An 8,228-nucleotide genomic window follows, 5' to 3' on the forward strand; every position below is an offset into this window, starting at 1 on the left:
GGTCTATTCAGGGGTGCTGGAGAGGAGGGTCCGTCGGGATGTCGAACCTCGGATTCAGGAGGAACAGTGTGGCTTTTGTCCTGGCCGTGGAACAGTGGACCAGCTCTTCACCCTCAGCAGGATCCTCGAGGGTGCATGGGAGTTTGCCCAACCAGTCCACATGTGTTTTGTGGACTTGGAGAAGGCGTTCGACCGTGTCCCTCGGGAGGTTCAGTGGGGGGTGCTTCGGGAGTACGGGGTACCGAGCCAACTGATAAGGGCGGTTCGGTCCCTGTATCACCGATGCCAGAGTTTGGTCCGCATTTCCGGCAGTAAGTCGGATTCGTTCCCAGTGAGGGTTGGACTCCGCCAAGGCTGCCCTTTGTCACCGATTCTGTTCATAATTTTTATGGACAGAATTTCTAGGCGCAGCCGAGGCGTTGAGGGGTCCGGTTTGGGGACCTCAGCATCGCGTCTGCTTTTTGCAGACGACGTGGTGCTGTTGGCTTCTTCAGGCCGTGATCTCGAGCTCTCACTGGAGCGGTTCGCAGCCGAGTGTGAAGCGGTCGGGATGAGGGTCAGCACCTCCAAATCCGAGTCCATGGTCCTCGATCGGAAAAGGGTGGAATGCCCTCTCCGGATCGGGGATGAGATCCTGCCCCAAGTGGAGGAGTTTAAGTATCTTGGGGTCTTGTTCACGAGTGAGGGGAGAATGGAGCGCGAGATCGACAGGCGGATCGGTGCAGCCAAAAGGCAAAGCTCTCAATTTACCGGTCGATTTACGCTCCTACCCTCACCTATGGTCACGAGCTATGGGTTGTGACCGAAAGAACGAGATCCCGGATACAAGCGGCCGAAATGAGTTTTCTCCGCAGGATGTCCGGGCTCTCCCTGAGAGATAGGGTGAGACGTCATATGATGGCGCCGCGGATGGCAGCCACGGTGAGTCGCTCTGTTTCTTTGTCTTATTTTGTGTGTTTTCTGTGTCCTCTGCTGTCCATCCCGGATCACTTTTACCAGAGAAGCGCTGTTAAACATCGGACAGTCTTCTTCTGGTATTTTCTCTCCTGTTCTCTCTGATTCAGACTGTTTGTCGGAGATTCTAGCCGGAGTGGCGGTGCTGTACAAGCTAGCGCGACGGCGGCGCGGAAAACGAGCCGGAGCACTCGTAAAACTGAGGCAGAGAGGGTTCCGTTCTGCCCTACCGTCAATTCATCGGGCGAATGTCCGCTCCCTGGCGAACAAGATGGACGAACTGCTGCTCCTCACTTCAAGGAACACGGACTTCAGCAGATCCGCCGCGCTGTGCTTTGTTGAAACGTGGCTCAGCGAACGAACCCCCCACCACGCTGTGGAGCTAGCGGGGTTTCGGCTAACTCGTGCAGATCGCAGCGCGGAGCTCTCCGGAAAATCAAAGGGAGGTGGTCTCTGTTTCTACATTAATGAACGTTGGTGTACTGATGTCACGGTGTTGAAAGAGTTGTGCAGCTCTCTCCTAGAAACACTTTTCATGAACTGCCGGCCGTTCTATTCACCACGGGAGTTCTCCTCAATCGTCATGGCGGCTGTTTACATTCCACCACACGCACGTGCGAGTGAAGCCACGCAGATGCTGGCTGACCAGGTAACAGACATGGAGAAACTTCTACCAAATTCACTAATCATTGTTCTGGGTGATCTTAACAGGGCGAACCTCGCACACGAACTCCCCAGATACAGACAGCACGTAACGTGTCCCACCTCCAAGCCTGCTTTGACTGCACCGATTGGGGAGTTTTCGAGGCTGCAACTTCAGACTTGCATGAACTCACTGACACTGTCACATCATACATCCGTTTTTGTGAGGATCTGTGTGTGCAGACTAAGACCTTCTGCACGTACAACAACGACAAACCTTGGTTTACACCGAACCTCAGGAGGCTGCGCAAAGTCAAGGAGGAGGCCTACAGGAGCGGCGACCGCGACCTGTTCAAGTAGACCAGAAACACACTGAACCGAGAGGTCAGGAAAGCCAGGAGGTGTTACGGGGAGAAACTGAAGAGACACCTCTCTGCCAATCCTGATCCTTCAACAGTGTGGAAAGGTCTGCAGAGCATCACGGGGTACAAGAAACGAACCCCCCGTCCTGTGGAGAGCCCAAGGCTTGCTAACCAGCTAAACAGGTTCTACTGCAGGTTTGATCGGTCCTCCCACACAACGGGACTTCCTGCAGCACAATCTACATACTCACCTCTCCCCACAACTACTCTGTCTACACCTCTATCATCGTTGTCACCCACTCTCGCTCTTGCAGAGGCCGCGCCCGCACTCCAGATCCGCGAGGAGGAAGTGCGCCAGATGTTCCGGAGACAAAAGACCAGGAAGGCACCGGGCCCAGACGGCGTGTCACCTTCCTGCTTGAAAGTCTGCGCTGAGCAGCTGGCGCCCACCTTTGCACGGATCTTCAACCGTTCTCTGGAGCTGTGTGAGGTGCCCTCGTGCTTCAAGAGCTCCACCATCGTTCCAGTGGCCAAGAAGCCCGCCATCACAGGTTTGAATGACTACAGACCTGTCGCACTGACATCTGTGGTCATGAAATCTTTCGAGAGGTTAGTGCTGAACCACCTGAAGGATGTCACGGGCCCCCTGCTTGACCCCCTCCAGTTTGCCTACCGGGCAAACAGGTCAGTGTATGATGCGGTCAACATGGTACTGCACTACATCCTGCCCCACCTGGACACCCCAGGAACGTACGCCAGGATCCTGTTCGTGGACTTCAGCTCGGCGTTCAACACCATCGCTCCTGACATCCTCCAACAGAAGCTCATCCAGCTTGCGGTGCCTGCCTCCACCTGTCAGTGGATCACCAGCTTCCTGACCAACAGGAGACAGCGTGTGAGGCTGGGGGGCATCACATCTGACACCCGGACCACCAATACTAGAGCCCCTCAGGGGTGCGTCCTCTCCCCACTGCTCTTCTCTCTCTACACCAATGATTTCTCCTCAGGTGACTCTCCTGTGAAGCTCCTGAAGTATGCAGACGACACCACTCTCATCGGACTGATCCAGGACGGTGATGAGACTGCGTACAGACAAGAGGTGGAGCGGCTGGTCCACTGGTGCAGCCAAAACCACCTGGAGCTGAACCCGCTCAAGACCGTGGAGATGACAGTGGACTTCAGGCGAGACCCTTCACCACTTTTACCCCTCACTATCCGCAGTAATACTATTCTCTCCACAGACACCTTCAAGTTCCTGGGAACCACAATCTCTCGGGACCTGAAATGGACCGGCCACGAAGAAGTTCAACCTGCCGCGAGAGCTTCTGAAGACCTTCTACACTGCCATCATCCAGTCTGTCCTCTGCACCTCCATCACTGTCTGGTTTGGATCGGCCTCCAAACAAGACAAGCACAGACTGCAACGGACAATCAGGACTGCAGAAAAGATCATTGGAATCAACCTCCCATCTATCCAAGACTTGTACCTGTCCAGGACCAGGAAACGTGCAACGAACATCTCTACAGACCCTTCTCACCCAGGTTGCAGTCTGTTTGAACTACCATAATTTTCGGACTATAAGTCGCGGTTTTTTTTCATAGTTTGGGTGGGGGGGCGACTTATACTCAGGAGCGATTTATATACATATATATGGGTTTTTTTCACTTTTTTGGGCATTTTATGGCTGGTGCGACTTATACTCCGGTGCGACTTATAGTCCGAAAATTACGGTACTCCCCTCCGGACGGCGTTATAGAGCTCGGTACGCCAAAACCAGCAGACACAGAGACAGCTTCTTCCCCCAGACTGTTGCTCTGATGAACTCACACCACTCTTAGAGTCTCAGAGTCATTACTGTGCAATAACATCCTGCTCTTCACACCTTTTTTGAATTTGTCTACACTGTTTTTGCCATTTTTCACATGTCCTGAGTGTTGTTAGTCACCTAAATGTTGAACAGAGGGTGTGTTTTACCGAAGTCAAATTCCTTGTTTGGCACGCTCAAACATGGCGAATAGAAAACTCTTGAATATTGAAGTTCGGTCATCCGGGAGAGACTCGGAGTAGAGTCGCTACTCCTCCACGTTGAGAGGAGCCAGATGAGGCTGCTCGGGCATCTCATCAGGATGCCTCCTGGACGCCTCCCTGGGGAGGTGTTCCGGGCATGTCCCACCGGTAGGAGACCCCGGGGACGACCGAGGATGCGCTGTATGTCTCTCAGCTTGCCTGGGAACGCCTTGGGATCCCCCGGGATGAGCTGGATGAAGTGGCTGGGGAGTGGGAAGTCTGGGAGTCCCTCCTGAAGCTGCTGCCCCCGCGACCCGACCCCAGATAAGCGGAAGAAGATGGATGGATGGATGGATGGATGGAAGAGACACTATCAGACTAAACATACGACAAGCTAACAGGGAGTGACCGCGCTGATAAAGTGAAGCAGCTCCAAGCTGAACTGGCATCAGAACAGCAATTCTTCACGCGGGGCTTTGAGTCAAAACTAAATACAATAATCCCTCGCTACATCGTGGTTCGTTTATCGCGGTTTCACTACATCGCGGATTTTTTTTCAAAATTAAAAAAAAATTAAAAGTCAAAATAAAACTTCTAAATTGAGGAATTATGGCACAAAACTTGCCCACACGCCAGCAGAAGGCAAGGAGTGCCGACACAATAGCAGTGCGTACACTTGTACCTGTTAATTAAACAATTGTTATAATAAGAGTTCTGTCACGTCTTTGTAGTCTGTGATATTTGAAGTCTGTGATCATTGTTAAGATAGAGTAGGTCACGTGACTAGAATCAGGAAGTAAACGCATGTTTCAGCACAGTGTTGAAAGAGAACGCTGCTTGTTCTACTCTCTCCTGCAGTTCGGCAAAACTACTACCTACATTTTGTGTTATACAAGGCATCGTTGGTATGTATCTTTGTTTAAGTTATTATGGATCGAAATAGATCTTTTGAGTTCTGAAATTATAGTTTTCTGTGATGTTAGACGATAGGATAAAAGCATGATTGAGATTTCATATCGATTTAATTTATTTAGTTCGTATGACTGATTATACAATGTGGTTTGTATTCTCCCAGTTTCACCCTTTCCCTTGTTATTAAACCTGGAGTCAACCTTCAACCTCGCCTTCAGAGTCTTGATGAGTAAAAGTGGTTGAGCTTACTGTCTTTGGATATTCAACATATTTGGAGGGCAGGATAAGTTCTAAAAACACATTTACAGTGTTGTACCTTGTTATAGAAAAATTGTTATAATAATAAAAGAGTTCTAAAAACATATTTAAGTTAAAGTCCCAATGATCGTCACACACACATCCGGGTGTGGTGAAATTTGTCCTCTGCATTTAACCCATCCCCGTGTGATTTTAATCCATCCCCTGGGGGAGAGGGGAGCAGTGAGCAGCAGCGGTGCCGCGCTCGGGAATCAGTTGGTGATCTAACCCCCCAATTCCAACCCTTAATGCTGAGTGCCAAGCAGGGAGGCAATGGGTCCCATTTTTATAGTCTTTGGTATGACCCGGCCGGGGTTTGAACCCACAACCTTCCAGTCTCAGGGCGGACACTCTACCACTAGGCCACTGAGCTGGCAATTTATAGTATGTACACTTGTACCTTGTTATAAAAAACAACAACAATATAAGTTGTTCTAAAAACATATTTACAGTATGTGTTAAGAATTCTCCATGTTATTTATGTCATCTCAGCATTAAGGGTTGGAATTGGGGGGTTAGATCACCAAATGATACCCGAGCGCGGCACCGGCATGGATCAAAATCACATGGGGATGGGTTAAATGCAGAGGACAAATTTCACCACACCCAGATGTGTGTGTGACGATCATTGGGACTTTAACTTTTAACTTTTATTCAGCCGTGCTTTGATTTAAGGTAGGGTGATTTATTTTGAAGGCCGTTTTCAGGCGATACCACTTCCTGTTTTACGTTCGTGTACATGTCGGTTACAGTGGTACAGGAGTCAGTGATGATGTAAGTGGGTCTCCCGACAAGAGAAATGAAAAATCACATGTGTCTAACCTTTAGGACAATGTAGTATTGCTCCAAATGTTCGCTTAAATTCCTTTAGAGGTCCGTTTTCGCGTGTTTCGCTAAGTACTTCTTGTTAACATGTTACACGCACACACGTATAATATTTATAATATTTATATTTTCAATATTTATAAAAAAAATGGGTATGTTATTTATACTATTAATGTATTATTTACATGTTTGAAACAATTATTTAATGTTCTAATAATAAAATATGCACTTAAATGGTTTCATATACATTTATTGACACACACAAAAAAAAATGTACAGATGAGAGGGTGACAGTAATTCGCGGATTTCACTTATCGCGGGTGGTTTTTGGAACCAATTATCCGCGATAAACGAGGGATTACTGTATTACTAAAGCAAGCTCCAAAGTGGCACAAACTATTACTTTCTGAAAGATATTGTAAATGACAAGAGCAAAATTCACTTGTTTTAAGTTTTAATAATAAGAGTCAACTTAGCATTATGTATAACTCCTGTTTAAAATGTTCATGAGGCAAAAATAATTTTAAAGTCATTTAAATTTAGGTTATTTCATACAGTTTGTTCAATGTTTTCTGACTCTTCAGATATGAATGAAAGGCATAATTTGTGTTTTTAGAGTTGTTCACATCTGCCTGAGTGGCTTATATTTGGTTATTTTGTCATTTGAAAAATAAAGACAATTGTGACAATGAACTTTGTTTTATAACAGTGTGTATTTGCATGAAATATTTGTAGTTAAAAAATGTAAAAAAAAACTATTGGCCTCCAGGCCCCTTCACTTTATCAAATCTGACCCTCCTTGCAAAATGTTTGGACACCCCTGCACTAGATGAAGCTGTGCTGAAGGGAATGTCAAACCAGTCAATGAGGTATTCAGTCAAACTTTATATACGGCAAACTTTATATACACTACGACATACAATACAAAACTTGCACAATAACACGTTGTTCAAATGACAATGTCCCCGTCCACAAATCTCTTTATTTAAGGCAAACTTTATATACAATACGATATACAATACAAACATACACAATAACGCAATAATGTGCATATTTACATATCCCCGTCCACCAATCCCTCAAAATTTATATATACGGCAAACTTTATATACAATACGACATACAATACAAACATTGCACAATAACACGACATTGTTCAAACGTTAATGTGCATATTTACATATTCCCGTCCACGAATCCATCAAATTCCTCCTCTTCCATGTCTGAATTGAAGAGTTTTTTTGAATAGTTGAACGATGTACAATTCAAACATTGCACAAAAACACGACATTGTTCACATGGTAATGTACATATTTACATATCCCTGTCCACAAATCCGTCGAATTCTTCTTCTTCCGTGTCCAAATGGAACAGTTGGGCGAGTGCGGCATTCATTATGCCCGGCTCCCTCTCGTCATTATCCGTGTCAGTGTCGCTGCTATTCCCTGGCAGTTCAGTTATTATTTCTGCCTTCGCGAAAGCTCAGACCACAGTTAAGACTGATATATCAGCCCAGGCGTCCACAATCCATTGGCAGATAGTGGCATGCGTGTCATTTTGGCGTCTTTATACACACAAGTGGTGTTGTTGGACTAGGAGTAAGCACTATGAGTGTTTACCGCTATTACTTCGGTGACGCCCCTGACCACGGTTGCCGTAATGCTGAAAGCGATGCGACCTTGTAATTTACTAGTCGTACTGAAACATTTTGGCAGAGCGCTGTGTACAACCAGTATGGATCAACAAATTCACCAATTGATCCATATATAAGGCGCACTGTGGTTTTTTGAATAAATTAAATGCTTTTAAGTCCGCCTTGTAGTTTGTTTACATTAACTTTCCCAACACTGTTAAGAGTGTTTTTTAAACATGTTCAATAAATACTGTTCCAAACATGTACAATAAAATTTCAAAAACATAATCGTAAAAAAATGTTCCTCATAATCAAGCAGCTGTACATATTTGTGTTTCACACGTGCAGGCATGCGATTGAAGTTGTCTCAGTGAAATGGGCACAAGCAGTGCTGCACGGCTTGAGCTTGGGTAGAGTTCCTTGCCCAGGGCATCTCAGCAGTCGCCAGGAAGCAGACTAGCATATCTCTAAACATTTAGTTATCATATTAAAAATTGTGTTCTCAGTGAGACATCAATCAAAACCCTTTGATTTTGAGTCCATGTGTCCAAATGAGCTACTGGAAAGGAAAATAAATCCAGGTAATGTTTAATGA

The 8,228-nt window shown here is 46.4% G+C and overlaps 1 long non-coding RNA gene across 1 annotated transcript; it reads left to right on the forward strand.

Moving 5' to 3' along the window:
• The first annotated feature begins 4,686 nt into the window (after positions 1 to 4,686).
• On the forward strand, positions 4,687 to 5,084 carry LOC119132897. Its single transcript, XR_005099982.1, has 2 exons — positions 4,687 to 4,871; positions 5,042 to 5,084. It is a non-coding gene; the product is annotated as an uncharacterized LOC119132897 (long non-coding RNA).
• The last annotated feature ends 3,144 nt before the right edge of the window (positions 5,085 to 8,228 follow it).

This window comes from Syngnathus acus, chromosome 13 (genome assembly GCF_901709675.1).
Source record: "Syngnathus acus chromosome 13, fSynAcu1.2, whole genome shotgun sequence".
Taxonomy (NCBI): domain Eukaryota; kingdom Metazoa; phylum Chordata; class Actinopteri; order Syngnathiformes; family Syngnathidae; genus Syngnathus; species Syngnathus acus.